The sequence below is a fragment of the Phalacrocorax aristotelis genome, chromosome 3, assembly GCF_949628215.1.
Source record: "Phalacrocorax aristotelis chromosome 3, bGulAri2.1, whole genome shotgun sequence".
NCBI classification, from domain to species: domain Eukaryota; kingdom Metazoa; phylum Chordata; class Aves; order Suliformes; family Phalacrocoracidae; genus Phalacrocorax; species Phalacrocorax aristotelis.
Window position 1 is genome coordinate 89,323,304 of NC_134278.1, and position 17,838 is coordinate 89,341,141.

General features: G+C 41.8%; 1 long non-coding RNA gene across 1 annotated transcript in view; it reads right to left on the reverse strand.

The window, feature by feature from the left end:
- Positions 1–1,298: 1,298 nt before the first annotated feature.
- The window catches only part of LOC142055036 (uncharacterized), a 33,017-nt gene continuing 16,477 nt past the window's right edge, over positions 1,299–17,838 (reverse strand). The window contains exon 2 of the long non-coding RNA XR_012659783.1: positions 1,299–1,716. This is a non-coding gene — a long non-coding RNA (uncharacterized LOC142055036). The remainder of the gene's footprint in view (positions 1,717–17,838) is intronic.

Genomic DNA, 17,838 nt, shown 5'->3' on the forward strand with positions numbered 1-17,838 from the left:
AGCTATTCAGCTTGGGATATTGTAAAGTTATCTGAATTTCGTTATATATCACATAACTAATCTCATTTAAGGAGCATTAAACAACCTATGGTTTGAAGTAGTCAAAATTATCACAGATTTGTTTTATATAGATATATAAAAATACATTTATAAAATAAATACTCTTTTTTTTAACTCTTTCTTTTAAATTACCTACATCACCAGTAAGGCACTGGTAAAATAAATGAGATCATTCCACCTCTAAAACTGACACCCTAAAAAAATCCACTCCGCAATAATCTTTTTTATTTATTAAATAGATGCCTAATAAAGACCCCCACCTTTGGCTAGGTCTTTGCATGCACATACCCACAAAATCCTGCTGTCTGAGAGGCAACGACAGTCCTGCTCCTTTCCTGTGCTAAGAGAGAATATACGTATCATGGTGCTGGCTTGCTTTCTCTTTGCGGAAGTACTAGGGAAAATAAGGTTATAAATCTGTTTGGGTTTTGTTTATTTTTAATAAATACATTAATTTGAAGGCCAGACAGGACCATTTATCATCTAGATAATCATTTGACCTTCTCTCTAATCTAGAACAAAAAAAAAACACCTCAGGGACTTCTTTCATTCAGAAAGTCTTCATTTAAATATTCAATCTATCACATCTCTTAGGAAATTCTTCCACTGATGATTTAGCTTCACTACTAAAAATGTGCATCTTTTCTTTAGCCTAAATTTATCCATTTTACACATCCAAATAGTGGGCCTTGCCATGCTGTTTTTTCCTAAACTGGTGACTTTTAGTTTCAAAAACAAAGCCAAAAAGGCTTAGAAGTTTTCTCCTGTGTAGGTGCGTGTAAACTCCTAAATCCTCTCTTGGAATAGTTTAGATCTTGCATTCTGCCCAGCATGTTACAAAACAACAAACAAAGCTGCTAAATTGCTTTTTCAAGTAACAAAGAGAAACACTTCTGTTGCCCTATGAAAGAGTAGGTGGAAAAAAAATTGGCAGAACCTGAGACTCAGGACAGCACCACAGCACATAGCCTCCCTACGCTCCCTACCTCTGCCACACCTTTTACAGGTTTGACTAAAAAAAGAAAAACAGAAAAATTCTCTTAACTGTAAAGATAATCTAAGCTTGTGCTTCACCCTTTGGCACTTCACTGCTCTTTCTGTTTGGCTTGTGCCCCTGCCATGGCATCCTGAAAACATCATGCAAAATCTTCTGTTGCAATTCAGCACAATTCTGATGAAGCTGACTGCATATGCGGGCTTACACCAGCTGAGGATCCGCTGCATTTCTGAGCATGCTTCAGGTATTGCAAGAGTTTTATTTATGCAAGCTGGTACAAAGAATCAAATACCAAACTATTCAATATACAAGGAAAAGAAGAAGTAAAAAACTTTTAAGATTGTCCCTCTAGCCACAGTCTGGATATAAAAACCCAGGTGTTTGCTGCTGTACCTAGGCACCCGGGAGCAGCTAGTGTATCAGGTTTCTCTCACAGGGGGCTGCCAATATCTGTTCATTACTTACGGAGGCAAACAGGTGGCAGATGCATTGAGTGACATGCGAAAACCCTTCTGGTAGAACCATGCTTATGAGGCTTCCAATGATCAGAAGAAAATTTGTCAGCCAGTCACTTGCCCCAGCCAGTTCTCAAGAAAGCTCTTGGATGCAGCTTGAAGGTTAGCAGCAGAGAGAGCAGGGTGCAGGCTATAGGGCATCTCCTTAAATAAAAGGAGGAAATGAAAGGTTAGAAAGTTGAGGGCTTTACTCTGGGTTGAACTGAGCCTCAAATGGCATTTGAGAGCTTAGCCACAATCTGTCCATATACAAATAAGAAACATTTTCATTTGCTCTGAAGGTCTTTCCACAGCTCCCAGGACCTTTTCAGATAGCCTTTGATGTTCTGACCTGACACCTCCAGCCAGAAGTCAAGCCTTCTATGGGAAGGGCTGAATACTACATCCATACCACATTTTTAGGTGCAGGGAAGCTGCTCATTAAGATGCTGGTGAAAATGTTCTATCACCTTCTGTCATTAAATCCAAGACCACTATAAGATCTGAATAAAACTGTATGACAGTTTTGTTATCATTACTCCCCAGTCCTCACCACCATTAGGTTGCATAATAAAACAAATCGCATTCATTTATACACACATTTTTGGCAAACTCATTTCCAGGTTTTCAAATTTTTTCTTTCTGTAGCAGTTTTTTGCCTCAGTTTTTATTTTCTGGTATTGCTTGTTATTTGTTTACAACAAAAACTATTCACTAAATGTTATATTTCCTTTGCATTTTTTTCCAAAAGTCTTCTTTTCATTACAGCTGTTTGAATACCTGGCTGTTCTTTTAATTTTGTGTAGGTAAACTACATGGACTGCCTTGAAAAATAACCTTGATCCTATTTTCAATGTCAGCAAATGTTTCAGTCATATTCACAAGCCCTGTAATACTGTTTAAGGAATTTTGCTGCATTGTTACAACATATTTGCCATGTAGGGTCATGCTATAGTGATCTCTTGGACGCCTGTATTCCATGGGGTTTAAGTATTAGGAGAGAAACCTTCAACCTGCTTCTGGATTCAGTGAAGTAGGAAAACAGCACAGGGCCAAGAGGTGAACTCAACCCGCATGTGTGAAAAGACAGGATGATGTGTTATTCCAGTTTAGGTGGAGTTTTTAGATTTGGTGTTTGAGGGTTATTTTTAGAATGCAAGTAACTTTATGATACCTGTCTCTCCTCCAACTGTTATTCTTCACAAAAACCACAAAAATTAAAGTACTTTCTGTACTTTCATTTCAAAATGACATCTTCTCACAAAAATGAATCTGCTATTGCTCTCTGCTAAAATTCATTTCTAATGCCAAAAACACTTCAGATATTTTTAAGGATTTTCTAAAAACATATTTTTCCTGCTACAAATGGTAATACTTAAATGAAGACAAAAATAAATAGTCTCAACAGCAGTAGGAAAAAGTGAGGGGTTTGTTTCCACTGCAGAAAGGGGGCTGCCTCTTCTGATCCAAGAAATCTTTGTATCTGGGTAGAAACATCATTGATGTCATTATGTCTACACCTAGCAAAAAGAGCATGGCCAGCTGCCCACATCACTGCCAAGTGAACAAGACATCCACCCTGTGTAGAGTTACTGGAGCTGCTCACTTGTAGCTCAGGAGTAGCAGGGCCATGCTCTTGTGGCACCTGGCCAGCACTTGGCCATTTGTCTCAGCAAAACTAACCACAACATCCACAGTCCTTCACAGCAATACTGCTTTTGCTTTGGAGGGACTGGCTAGCTCAGGAGTCCAAGCTGCTTTCCATTAACCAGTATGGACACGCACAGTGGGAAAACTCTTCAAGGTGAGGATGATGCCTTCTGCATACTCTGAAGAAAGCCAGGTGCTTCTTCAGGCTTCATAAAACCAATCACATATAATAATAAATGAATGAATCATATAAAAGGTGTTGAAAATGTTGCACTGGAAGACAAATTTCTGCTCTTTCTTTGCACCCACGCAGACTCAGAGAAGTCTCTATTTTAGCTTAAAGGCAGAGACATCCTTTTTTTTTTTTTAACCACCATCCACTTTAAAAAGGAGAACGAGAAATTCTGCCATTTCTTGAAGACTCAGCAACACTAGTCAAAAGGGATAGTGATACAGACAGGCATTTATGGAAGTCACTGGGACAATCATGATTTCATGGGCAGGCTTGAAATGCTCTTTTTAGGCAGACGTAAAGAGCCCACTGAGTCTTTTTAAAGGTTTTACGCAAAGAAACTCATCAGTTTTCTAGCATTGTAGTGAAATTAGAGTCCATATTGCTCCTGCTGAAATTTATTTTTTAAAAACAGTAGTTGTCCATTTATTTATTGAGCTTTTGTAATTGACTTGGGAAATACGGGCCCTCCAGAGAGTTCACAACGAGGTAGAAGTGTCACATGGTAAGCACAGTAGTTTTAACATGATGTGCAATATTTTCTTGATTTGAAGAGAATTCTGGCTTTATGAAGGCTAGCCTTGTTTTTCTTCATACTGAGTAAAGTGATTTCAATGGGGAAATTTCTTTTTTATGCTTCTCCACTACTTAATATGCATTAAACAGCTGTACTCTATGGTTTCTAATGAAGGAGGAGTCAAGTATCACCTTAACACTTCACAGCCAATATTGCTACCACTGGAACAGAGCCCAATCCTCTCACTTTTACTCTCCTAAATAAACCCTACTTCATACATTAGACATTAGGCAGAAGAGGCAGGAATAAAGTCTCCTTGAGGTCACCAGGATTACTCAGCAGAAAGAGGATTACTTGAAGAAATGTTGCACTGTGGAAGCATCAATTCTTAACTAATGGTGGAGTCAGTTAGCAACAGAATGGGCTTTAAGAGATATTTAATCCATGCACAATGCAGGATTCATCAGCTGAAAGCTGATACATTTCACATCAAAGGTGAATACCAGAGCCTAGTGGTGACTCAGTAACCAGGTGTCTTTCTGCACAGTAGCTAAGATGTGAGACCTAAAAAAAAATCTTAGCTTCCGCCTCAGAGAAAACAAAGTTTTTTGGTCCCTAAACTGCAGAAGACAAACATGTAACTTAAGAACACCCATGACTAACTTTACAGACAGGATGGACCCCAGGAGAGGTGTGGAGTACACTGGGAGTTGGGGGAGAGCTGTAAATTCATTTTGCTGGTGTGTTAGCTCTGAAATGCAACTATGCCCATTTAAAGACCACCACCGTCAACTCTCGTCCTGCAAGGAAGAAAAGACATGAAGATTTGCATGACCTGCCATCACAGGCAGATCATTATGGCACTAAGACAGAGCAAACCTTTGCAGAATACATCCGCTTTTCTGGCTTTCAGCAGGTCAGTGTTTACCTGAAAATACGAAAGCAAATAACACCCTTGATAAAAATTAATCCACTGCTCCTAATCAAAAAGCTGTAACCTGAACACCTCCAACACCACTCCTCTGCTCCCATCTACTGGAATAAATCACCTGGGAGCAGATGTATTTCTTGTTCATTACTGTTATCCATGTTCTTGCCATAAAGAAGTCAGCCTGCTACTCTGCTGAGTGCGTCAGTGTGTGGTTCCACCCCACTGCAACCAGAGGAAAAAGCATCTGCCTGCTTATTCTGGTTTGGTTTTTTTCCTACAGACAGCACGCTATCTGCCAAGCGACTACAGGTCGTGTCCAGGACATTAGTTTTGACCTTGAGAGGTTCCCATCCTGTCAAATGCAGGTATCACCCTTCTCTTAGTCACCAGTCCTGCAGTAACGATCTGAGGCAACAGGACTAACTGCTAGGCTCATGGATACCTGGGTGTGGGGCAACCTCATGGAGGTCGTTACGGTCCTCCAATTCTCCTCTTCAGGACAAGCACTGTCTTTTCTTATATATCTGTACAGCCACCAGAATCCTAGGGCCCAGATCTCAGGTAGGGTCTCTGAATATTTTTGTAATACAAATAATAAATTAGAAGAATAGTATGTTGTAACCTACAGTTTTGGGGGTTTTTTGTTTGTTGATTTTTTTTTTTAATACATAACAAGAAGATGAAGAACAAGGCTTGTATTTTACAGGACAAATACCAGCATGTATTCACCATTTCATCACACATCTCTACTGTAACTATTAAACACAGCTGCTGTGAACATTTTGTACTGCCTTGCAGGATTTTGCAGTAAATCAAAGTAATCTGCATTACAGTGCCAGGTTTCACTGCAATCTCGAGGAATTTTTCAATTGCCTCTCTTGCATTTCAGCTGAGATCATTTAGCTGAAATTATGAAAGACGCATTAGCGATTAATGCTTCCAAGATTCCACATTACTGTCAAATCACTAATACATTACCTTTCATAATCTAATTTGTTCACACACTAAAATACACAGAACATGCAGAGCTTAGCAAATGGCCTTCTAAAATGTCACAATTTTTTTTTAATTATTCCTTAAAGGGAAAAGAAACACCCCTGCAAGCATCTAGAAAATTTGTATCAGTGTCCTTGCTTTGGGCAGCCTTCTTTCTGCCTTTTGTGCACCAGCTTCAGGGCCTGGCAAGGGACACAGCCACATAAACCACACTTGGCTACTGGTGAGACATTATGAACCTTCACCAAGACACGGAGCACTTGCTGTGACAGGAACATCTCCTGAGGTGAAGCACGAAGAAATCTTAATGGATGGAACTGATCCACCACCAGCTATAAAAGGTTGGTCAAAACTACCAGACACCCCAATTTTTCTTGGAGGGAAGTAGAAAAACAACCAGATGCTTACTTTTTGCTTATACACCAGTCAGCACTTCCAGCTTAAACTATGGTACCTTTCAGTGCACCAAGTTTTGGGTTATTGAGCAGCTTGGGGGAAGGAGGGTTAGGAAGAAAATAGGATTTTAAAAATACACAACACAGAAGTCCTACAGAGTGAGTATCTGGTAACTATTGAGACATTTCTCCCTCTTTTCTTCCAAAGGAGAACAGGTCATACACCTATTTTTTTAAAAGTGCACAGCAGTACGACAGAAGTGAGAGTAGAGGTGAAATTCAGCACGACCAGGTCTTCCTCTCTGAACCCTGCGAATCAGCTGGTATTTCTGCTCCATTGACTGCTCAATTAATAAAATCAGGTTATCAAGTTGGCTCTAAAGAGGAGAGTGGGGAGGAAAGGATGACCGACCAGCAACTTCAGACATCCTCCTCCTCCTCCTCTCACCTTTTCAGCTGCACAGAGGCAGGTGTGGCCTGGACAGCCCATGGGAGCACAGAGGAAGGACATCTGCTAGATCCATCACATTTGTCAGGACAAGGGAGACTCAGAGTAAGAAAGATGTTGACGCCTGTGTAAGGGACATGAGAAATGGGCAGAAGACAGAAATATGGCTGGATGAAGAATACTCAGAAGGGGAAAGTATACATTTTGATGAAGAATGGAACAGGGAGAAAAAGGTAAAAAAAACAACTAACCCTGGGAGAGGAGAGGGAAAGCAGAGGGCCTCACTATTCAGGAGATTGTCTGATGTAACAGAATGTTGGCAAAAGAGGTTACAGAAGATGAAATGAAGGAGAGAGCTTGGGGACCAGAGGTTAACAGGGTTGCAGGGCTAACACAAAGAAAATAGCACAGACAAAGAATTTTCTCTTGTTCAGCACAGGTTTGATCAGCAGACTCTTACACTTCCCCAGACAAGCTAAAACCTGCAGTCATTCTACTCGTTGTGAAAATTTTTTTTAAAATACAATTATAAAGGCACATTTGTGTAAAAGCTCTGACATCATTTGGTGGAAGCTCAAACCCTCTGCTTGAAATGCTCCAAAGGTCTCCTGAAACCTCAGCCTCCTCAAGATCTTTCCCCCCCCCATCTGCCTGCAGATCAACCATATGAGCAGTCCCTCCTTTTTTCCTGGTCTCTGGGAGCACAGTCCTGTCCGTCTCTAACACATGGGGACCATCTTTCAGCTCTTGCTCAGATGATGGCAGTGAAAGTTGACTCATGGCATTTCAGGAGCCCAAGCTGTACTGGCTTTGGAAAATCAGGGGGGGACATAGCTGGAAACACCTGACTGGCTACCATATAGGGCTAGCATACCCCAATTAGGAACTCCCTCTGCATGACTAGGGTTGACCTGTATTTTTTTCTGAAATGGAGAAAAGTTCTTGACTCCACAGCCCACCTGTTTTTAGAGACTCTTTGTAAACCTTTTATGCACTTTGTGTGCAAATACCGAAGTGACTTAAGTCGCATTTCTGAATTAAAATTTGAAAAGCAATGTTTGAGACATACCAAGGTATGCACTGCTTGCTCTACATGGCACTCCATAAAAAGTCTTGTGCAGGAAGTTTTGTCTTCACCATAAAACATCACAACAAAACTAAAAAACAAACAAAGCCAAACAAACACTCTCAAAAGATTTGGCTATATTCCTGTCTCTTCCACAGGCTGTTTTGATCCTGGCTCTCACTACCCACATGTAAAATAAAGCTTAACACTGCTCTGCGAATATAACCGTCGTTGTCGGGGCAGTGTTCTGACACTTGAATGCTATGATGTAATGGGTTTGGGGGTTTGGTGTGACTGACTAGGAAAGTTGTACATTCATATACCATCCAGTGTAACTGCTTCATTTCTGTTAATAGTTCAGACTGATCCAAACAATATCTGAGCTCAACTGCTCTCAAGCCCTGGCATGCTGAAGTGTCCTCTCTCCCTGCGTATCATCCAGAGTCCTCTCGCTAACATGATTTATTACTTCAGCTGGTTTAAGTAACAAATATAAAATTGAGGCCCCAACACCCCTTGTCTTTGTGCCCACCCTCACTCATTCTGTAATCAAACACCAGGACTACAAATGACTACTTAAACACGGAGGAGCAGACAACATACACTGTGGAAAGAGACTGGCCCAGGCTGTCAGCTGGTACAGATTAGTACATACTGAGCCAGGTCTGTGTGCAGGATTGGGTCCTCAAACCTTCGCTTAATGACTTCACTCGGTCTCTGACCTCAGCCATATTGAGTACAAACAAAACCTCCACTAAAGACTGTGAAATATTGTGCCAAACTGACATCACTGCAGGACAGAGAGGTACATGACAGCAAGGGATAACACAAGCCAGCCTGTAGGAAATAAGCAACTGTCAGCACTCGCATATGAGTGATAAAGATATATATTTTTAAGTGTGTATTTACACAATCTCAGATATCAGAAGTTGGAGCTAGCCACATCATGCTGGCTTCACAGTCACTGCAAGGGGAAAAAAAGCAAAATGCTCTTTCCTATAGAGAGAAGGCAGCCATATAAAAACACATGCAGCCTTTTATTAGCTGAATCATCCTTGCTGTAGCTGGCCATCCCCTGACCTAGGGATTTTTGTACCTCATGTTTTCATGGAGATAATTTTCACAGCATACCTCAGCTTCTTAGAATGCTCTCAGAGACCAAAGTCAATCCTAGGTCACTCTTCCAGTGTAGTTTCCTTTGTACTAAATCCTACTTTCAAGAAAATTCTTGCCATGGTTCAGTGGTATTTAACCTATCATATAATATCCAGGTTTACTGTGTTAGAAGAAGCAGAACAGTATTAAGCTTTTCCCACAAGCCTGTGATTGCATTTGACCCAGTAACCTGTATTAGATTAACATTTATTCTACAACTCCACAGCAAGCCTTGGACCAGGCTGAGCAGCAGTTTATAGAGGACACTAACCATTTTTACAAGTGGAGCAGGAAAAGGGAATTGAATCTGAGGGAGTAATTCCAAGCAAGTATGTTGCTGCAGCGGTTAAATTGTTTATACGAGGAGTTGGGGAATTACATCTGACTGACCTCTCTTTTTATCTGCTTAAAAGACAAAGTGCAGGTCTCCATGGCAAGTGCTAACTCCTAGGGAATGCATTATAAAAATGCATCATGGCAATAGAGCCTCAATACCCACCAAGGAGGGAGACCTTCAAAGGAATGTAAGCAAGTTAAAATCACCAGGATTAGAAAGGTTTTCACGTTAGCCAGCCTACAAATAGGTTCACAAGCATTCCTGCTCACAAACCAGCCCTCTCCTACACTTGCCAGACAATTGGGGGGGGGTGGGGGGGGGGGTGTAGGTTGCTTTTCATTTATTTATTTAGCTTTGCATTAACCTTAACCTCATGCTAGTTTAGCCAGAATAGGATTGTTATTGTCAGCATTTATAATAGAGAGGGCCAAACCCTACACACCATTGATTGATTAAATCCTTTGAGGACTTTAGTTCATACAGTTGAACCAGCTTCTAAATACTATTGAAAACAGGTTATGCCTTTAACAACAACAACCAAAAAAAAAGGCATTAAAATCTGGCAGTAAAAACACTAGGGAAGGTTAGACTACAGCAGGAAATACACAGGTCTCCTCCATTTACAAACTTATAGGGTCAGAAGATGGGCAGAAGGATTAGCATAACCACATTTCCATGAAGTTTCCAAAATATCTAAATTTATTCTGCTTATTATAATTTTTATCAGCCTCTTCTCCCACCAGTATTACACAACTAGTAGATGAGTAAAGGATATGTTAACCAAAAAACTCCCCCCAAAACCTCAAAACACATTAGAAAAGGAATTAAGTGAACTTCTAATTCACACCCATTTCTCCAAGCCAGAAAACCACTCAGTTTCTTGCAAAATGCGAGTATGCTCCCTGAAAACGATGATGCATCTGAAGTAATACAAACTCAATCTAGGATTTTCAAAGTTCAGCATTTAAGAACAAGAGAAGGAAGGGAAAAGAAAAAGTCCATCATCAGCGTAAGTTGGATTCATTCAGTCACTCTATGAGCCTCTCCTGAATGTAATGAAAGGGATTTATTAACTGAACTCCAATCTTCACAAGTGCTAGAGAGCTGGACAACAACAGGACGCTCAAAGAAAGTGGTTTTTTCCCCCCTCCCACACTGAAGGACAAATCTTCAGCTTGCGCAGGTTGGTTTGACTCCAATGGTGCTGCTGCTTTGCAGTGAGAAGAAATTGTGCTGAAGAAGATCCCATGAACAGAAGAATCCAGTGGGAAGCTTGTCTGGGGTCAAACTTACTAGGATAGCACAAGGAAAGCTACTGGCTTGGTGTGGTTTTGTAGAGGCACAGATAGGCACTCTTTGAAGTGTATGATTGTAGTCAAAACAAGTGAAATACCACTTAAAGGGAGGGGAGGCACATGTGCTGGAATTGTGTGCAAACCTTGCATCATTTTTCTGTTCCTCTAAGCCAGACTTTCAGGAAGGCTGTAAATCCCAGATCCCGAGGAATTCAAAGAGGATATAAATTGTGACCTGTTTATGAGACATTTACCTCTACTTGGTAAGGCTGTTTAGACTCAGCAGCACAACCTGCTTTGACCCTTTTCTATTTAGGAATCAGCCCAATTAAAGGCTGATGAAACACTCACTCGTACACCATGATCAATAGGTGCAATTCTGCAGCTGTCAGTGCTGTGTGGTTATGTGGCACTGGAGCAACTGTCCCTCCTGCGAGTTTTCATACCCCTATTACATCAAGGGCAGGTGGAATCTGGAGGCTAATCCTGTAAAGTTGTTACTCCGTGCCCAAAAGAAATTGAGGATTTGGCATGTGCTTTTCAAACCATTTTATTCAGAACAACAGAAGGAGAAAGGAGGGGATTGGGAGGAAAAGCAATGCCTAAGTGCACCTGGGAGATGTTTTGAAGACAGTAATGGAATAGGCCTAGGTCTTGGATAAGAGTGGAATCTGCCCTCTGGATGCCACCTACAAACAGGCTTGAGCACATTGACGAAACTGTTCAGCTGAAGCGATTCCTGTCAATACAATGAGCACTGGGTGGAAAGAACAGTGTATACAAATGGCCTACTTTAAAGCCTCTGTCAGAGGAAGAGAAAACAAAATATCTTTAAACAACAGAACCAAACGGTAAACTCTAGGCAGCCTCCCTTCTTCCTTCAAAATAATCTCGTCTTGGTCTTCCTTCTCCCACTGCGGACACTCAGCACAGTCCAACTTCCAGGAGCAGATGTGAATGGAGGGAGCTGGTTTTAGCTGACTGTGTGGGGTTTTGCATCCTTATTCTCTGCCTGGGCAGAGGATGGCTCATGGACTACCTCTCCCTTCAGCTGGTTTTCATTTTTCACTGTGCTGGCCACTGAGAGGCAATATTTGCTTGGACCTTGTAAAAAAGTGACTTTCCCAAAAAATAAATTTAAAAAATTATGAGAGGAAGATGACAATAGAGAATAGTCTCGCCAAGAGGGAGCTGTCTTTTTTCCACAGCACAGCCTGCTGTGGAAATGCTGCTTCAGTGGCAAAATGTCATTCTTCTCTCACTACATGCATTCAAGGGCTGATCCTGTCCCCTGTGAAGCTGATGCCAAACTTGCCATTGCACCACTGGGCCCTGAATGATGGATGTATTGTGGTGGTGATGGATGCAAATCACCATCCTAGAAACGAGTGGAAGAAATTGGTTCTGATTTAGCCTGTTCAGCATTAGTGGGAGTCGTAAAGCATGAGGAAAGTGCTCCTGTATACAGTGTGGGGGATTTAAAGTTCCTGCTAGAGAAAATGTGCTCAGGTAGAGCCATTTAGCAGTAGGCAGTAGCATTAATTACGTGTGTAAGACACAATATGGCATCAATGCAGCCTTTGGATTCTGTACCCCTCATTAACTGTTTCCCCATTAACCTTGACTGGAATCACATTCTAAGTAGTAAGATTTTTCTCTTTATTTGTGAGCATCCCCATTTCATCCTTGAAGCTTCTCAAATTCTTATTCATTGTAAATGGCCCTGCTTGTAATAAAGTGCTAGTGGAAGTATTTACTGTTTGCCGCTTAATTTTGTCCTCATGGAAGTCGACGGATGCCAGCTCCAACAGTAGTTAATATACCTTTGAGCACATGCTGTGACCTTTCTCCAACTCATGCCTGACTTCATTCTCAGATCTCATTAAACAGGAGAAATTATCCTCTGAAAGAGCAAAACCAGAAATGTGCAGATTTGCCGCAGAGGTACAGAGGACAGCTTGATTTAAAATGCACCGTGCTAAAGGGGAGGGAAGCTGGTGGGGGAAAGCAAGATCTTTCTCATATTCAGGTTAACAGTCATATAAAAATAAAGCTGCATTAGAAAGAAGCAGCTTAGAGAACCACCGTGTTTGAGTTCTTTTAGTCTTGTTTCTTGGACGTTTTTGATGTTTGCTCTTTCTAAAGCAAGCAATCTGAATGGAGGAGCTTGGCCAGTAGGATGCCAGGAATTTTATACTTGCACTCTGGCTCAAACACTGCACTGTTCAGAGATGCCTCTTGCATGTTTAGCACCGGAGGGCCTAAGTTCGGATGGAGGCACAATACACTACTCATATGGCTCCCCTCTTTTCCTGGTGCAGAGCTTTATTCTCTATTGTCTGCCATGGAAGCAAACACCCAAGCAATCCTGTTTGTCTAAAACCCAGCCAGGCAACTCTCCAAGATTTTCCCCTTTCAGTGAGTATACAGCAGTAGCAAGACACTATTTATGCATTGTCTCCCTAAAGCCTTCTAAACCAAAATTATGGTTTAGTTGCTGAAAGTTGAGTGTGCCTTGGCTGAGAGACAACTATGGGCATTCCAACACAAGGGAAAAAAAAGCTGTTCCATAATATACTGGCCTGAAAGCCCACAGGAGTGCAGCGAGAGCAATCAGAGATCCAGAAAACATGGTCTTGTGCTGGGGGGAGTGGACCGGGTGAGAGGGACATTAAAAGACTTGGAATGCATAGTCCACAGGAGACCGCAGGGAGTGGCAATGACTGCCCTATAATATGCCAAAGCCTGCTGCAAAGAAGAAAACAATAAACTATTTTCTATCTCATCTGAGGATAAGGCAAGAAATCAAGGGGTTAATTTACAGCAAGGGAGATCCAGGCTTGTCCTTAGGAAAGGCTTTCTAGCAGTAAAGAGTTCTGCTTTGGCGAAGATTGCCTGAGGAAGGGTGTTGAATTTCTGTTACCGGAGGTTTTTAAGAACAGGTTTGCTACATATCTGTCAAGGAGGGTTAGATCTAGTTGATCCTGCCTTGGGGAAAGAGACAAGGCTAAATAACTTATTGTCCTTTCTAGCCCCATTTGATAGGGTTCAATACATCTTGCTGTACCAATACCAGTAAGTTAGAGTTAGGCAGAACTAAAATAAAAAGTTTAAGTGTCTACACTGGCAGCCTTGTCAATTCTTTACAGGTAGAAGTTGTTTAGTAACACACAAGTGAGAGATTTATTCTACTGATCCTGACCTGGAAGTCCAGACAAGCCTTGATCCTGCAGCAGGCAGGAGGCAACCAGGCTGTGAACCACGCTGGGCTGCTTAGATGTGTGCAGCGCTGGGTGGCAATACCCTTCCCCAGTTTCAGATTTCAGGCCCCAGCAAGTCTGCAGTAAGACAGTAAGAAAAATCGTGCTGCCCTTGGAAGTTATCCCTCACAGAGAGGCATATTTACCACTACCTGAAAATTCAAGAGTAGCTGTAACAAAGGACATAAGAACAAACACTACGAGCTGGAGAGCCCAAACCTAGCTGGCAGCACTTACAATGTGTGGAAAGAAAATCTGTAGCAACTCTGACCAAACCCAGAAATCACACAAGTTCCTTAGACTACTACTAAGATGGTGTGACCACATGCAAGCTAAATGCATCAGATGTACCCACTGTAACAGTGAGTCAGTGTTCCTGATGATTTGCTGAATAAGAGGGGTTTGGTTGTGGTTTTTTATTTTATTCTTTTAATCACTTTTGCTTCCTGCCAAATAAAAGTGGAAAGCTTTGAAGTATTTGCAAACCACTAGTACAGGTAAGAATACAGCTCTGAACACTTCCAGCCTCCTGCACTTGAAACTTGACTCATGGTTTTCCGAACAACAATGCCAAGAGAATCATTTAGTAATTTTATCTGGCTCAGAAATACCAGTTTTGTATTTTTAAGTACAGACAGGAAATTTCATATTGTGCCCTTTAGATATCATTAGCTTTCATCTTTTATTTAAAAATGGTCTACTTGGGGGTGTGGTGGTTTTCTCCTTTACGATTCAGTCTGTTTTCAGTGCTTCTAGATTTCTTGCCTCTCCACAGAATACCTACAAAAAACATCTATTCTCCCACATTACCTCTAAAATACAGTACTCATGCTCAATCCTGGAGAGCAGGAGCTTTTGAGTATAAACAGCTAAATAAAGGCTGTAATATCTAACCTGGCTTTACGTTTTTGTCACACAAAAAGGGCCAAGTATATTTTCATTTCCAGATCTTTTGGCCACTGCCTGCATTTGATGAATTTGTTCTTCTGTAAGACTGGGATTTCATAGATGGAGAGTTCGGACCATCTCTGCTTTTCTTAAAAGGTGATTGCAGTTACAAGCAGGTAACTATCACATTGTTAGAGTACTCACTGTAGTCCCATGTCCTCTTCATTGCTGATAAGCAGAACATGCATGAAAAAAAGGAATAGCAACATAACATGCTCATATTCTAAGGAGCACTGAGGTATAAAACAGAAAGTATACACACAGAGTAAAAAATAAAAGGGGGGGACAGGGGAAGGACAGACCAGTGGCAGAAATTACATATAAAAAGCAACCTCTGTCAAGTCATCTCAAAGAAGAGGCAGAAAGGTGTCTACTTGGCTGTATTTCTGTGAAGCAATAGCTACATCCAGTGGTCACTGGAGCTAACTGACACAGGGTCCTTGCTAAAACCTGAACAGACCTGGGTTTTGGGGAGGAGGGCAAAGGAAAGGTAGGGACTGTTTTGTTTTCTAATGCAACAGCCACTGTTTCTATTCTCAGGCCTGTCCTGTCCCCATACAGTTCCGGTTTAACTACAGAAGACAGGCCTAACTATTATGAACTGTGCTAATAATGTATTCTGTTTCTAATCACTCTTTCGCAGGGGAAAATCAATTATAATTTTAACAGCCTTTCAGCATGCCTTAAAATAATTATTTGCCGGTATTATATATACCAGTTCAGAAGAACCTGGTTGTTGCTTATCAACAGTTTCCTGTTCTGCAGGGGAGTTTGCTACATCCATTCAGCGCTGCTACCAAAATACCTCCCAAAAGCAGCATCCCCAACACTCACAATACCTAAAACAAAAGGAAAGCCTACTTTCAGCATAGCAGGGGCAGCCTCGCCTGTGCAGAGACCACCAGGTCTGAGCAGGAGACACTTCTGCACAGCCATATACCTAGGCACACAGTCAGAAAAAGCAAGTGCCTTAGCGCAGCCTCATCTGAGCAGCCGCCAAACCAGCAACAAGGCAGCAACAGGATTCAGCTACACTAAAAAGATAACGGAGTGAGAGACCCATCTTGCTCTGCCTATGCAAGTCATCACTTTCCGATCCAACCAAGAGACCAAGAGCCTGTTCCTGGGTTCAGCACAGCAGAGGTGCCCTGCAGCATCCCAGCAGAATGACCAAGCAGCCAGTGGTTACACCCTCCCATCTTTCCCACAGCTGCCCAAATCCTTCAGCTATACAACTGGAGGTGTGAAGGCTCAAGGTTTTAGAGGCTAACTGCATTCATTAGTGCCTTTTCACACAGTCATGCAGAGGAGTAGCTTTGTGAGACCTGTGGTTTAGCCCAAGTAGAGCACATCACATCCAGTGTGTGGGGAATGGCTGAGGGCAGGGACAAGAGCACCTGAGGACAGAGCAGGCAAAATCCAAACTACCTCAGGTTGCGTAGCCCAATACAGCACCATTGCTTCTTCTTGACTTCTCTTGCAGGAGCTCAGGCATTTAATATAACTCACTGCATTAACAAGAAATCACTGGAAGATTTTTAGGAGCCAAGTATGGATTCTTAAAATGGATCAGAAGTATTTGTGGCTATTTCTGCCTAGTTATTCCAAAAAAGATCACTTTCATAACATTAGGTATAAAAACATCCCTGTTATGCAAAACTGTTACCTTTCCTCAGCTCAAGCAGCACCTGCACGTGACTTTCCAGTACCAAACATGCAGATGTAGCATGCAAAAAACATTTTTCCAGAGATTTCTGCCTCCACATGCCCTTCCCTCACTCCAGTTCCCAGCATTCCTTCACATGCATTTCCGCCTCCACCAGAAGACCCAAACAAAATATCAATGGTAAAGCAGCAGGAAACAGAAATTTTCTGTGTACAAATCCAAACAGCACATAGCACAGGGACAGAGAAAAAGCACTGAGCTACCTGTGGGCAAAAGGCAAGCCAAGGCCCAGGAGCCAGCTTCCATGCTCATACCTGATCTCCAGAGCACAAGAATCAGCATTTATGCACAGGCTCCAAATTTCACAGCTGCACTACCCCTTCCACCAATGCAAACTGCACTAAGGGAGGCACACAAAGAATCATCCATCTTTCTCCATCATCTCCTGAGGGAGGGGAAGAATGTGGTCCCCATCTACCAGTTGCTATTATTATTTCTTTTTGTGCTTGGCCTGATTTGCCCACTTGGGGATACTTACAAGCCTGAAGAACAAAGCAAAGATGGCACACTCTTCCTAGTCTCTGTGTGTTTCTATGCCTGCCTGCCTGGTGCTGTTAGGAATTGAAAAGGCTTCAAAAGTTTCAAAATACCCACGATACCATCAAGCCAAAACATTTAAGGAATCTAAATAAACCTCTACGGTTCCTGAAATCAGCTTTGTAGTTGTGCCAGCCACAGGCTGCCAGCAAAGCCAGTCTTCATCAAAATCAGAAGAGCTGGAATCAACAATTGCTGTAAGAGGGGGGGAAAATGAAAGCCAGTGTTAACTGTTAATGTATCCGCCTTCAATAAATAATCTCAAAAGGATGCAGCTGAGTAGTTCTAGGAAAATGGAAAGTTGTTGTTTTGCCTATTACAGAGTGTTCAAAACCACAACACAAAGAAATTTTACAACAAGCAAACATATTTCACAGTATCTGGAAAACATAAGCGCTTGAGTGCCAAGGTCATTTTAACTGGAGATAGATGAACTAACAGAACTTGAGAATCTGCCTCACAGTCACCTTTCCAGGGCAGCTGAGGATAAGGAAAAGAAATCAATCTTGGGGCTATAACTATACTTTGATTCACCAAATAAGACCCCTTCTTTTCTTCAGAAAAAGAGAATATTGCTCCATGAGATGTTAGCTGCTGACACAGTGTTGTCACCCTTGTACAGAGCAAGCAGTGGAGGCTACTAAAGTTGGGCTACAGCCAAACTAACGTGACAACACACAAGAAAGTGGCTATGCCACCCCAAAATGCTCATGTCTGTACTGCTGTATCCCTTCCTGACAGAAGACAAATGCCCTGATGTTAGCTTTATCTGGACGCATTTATTTGAGAAAATA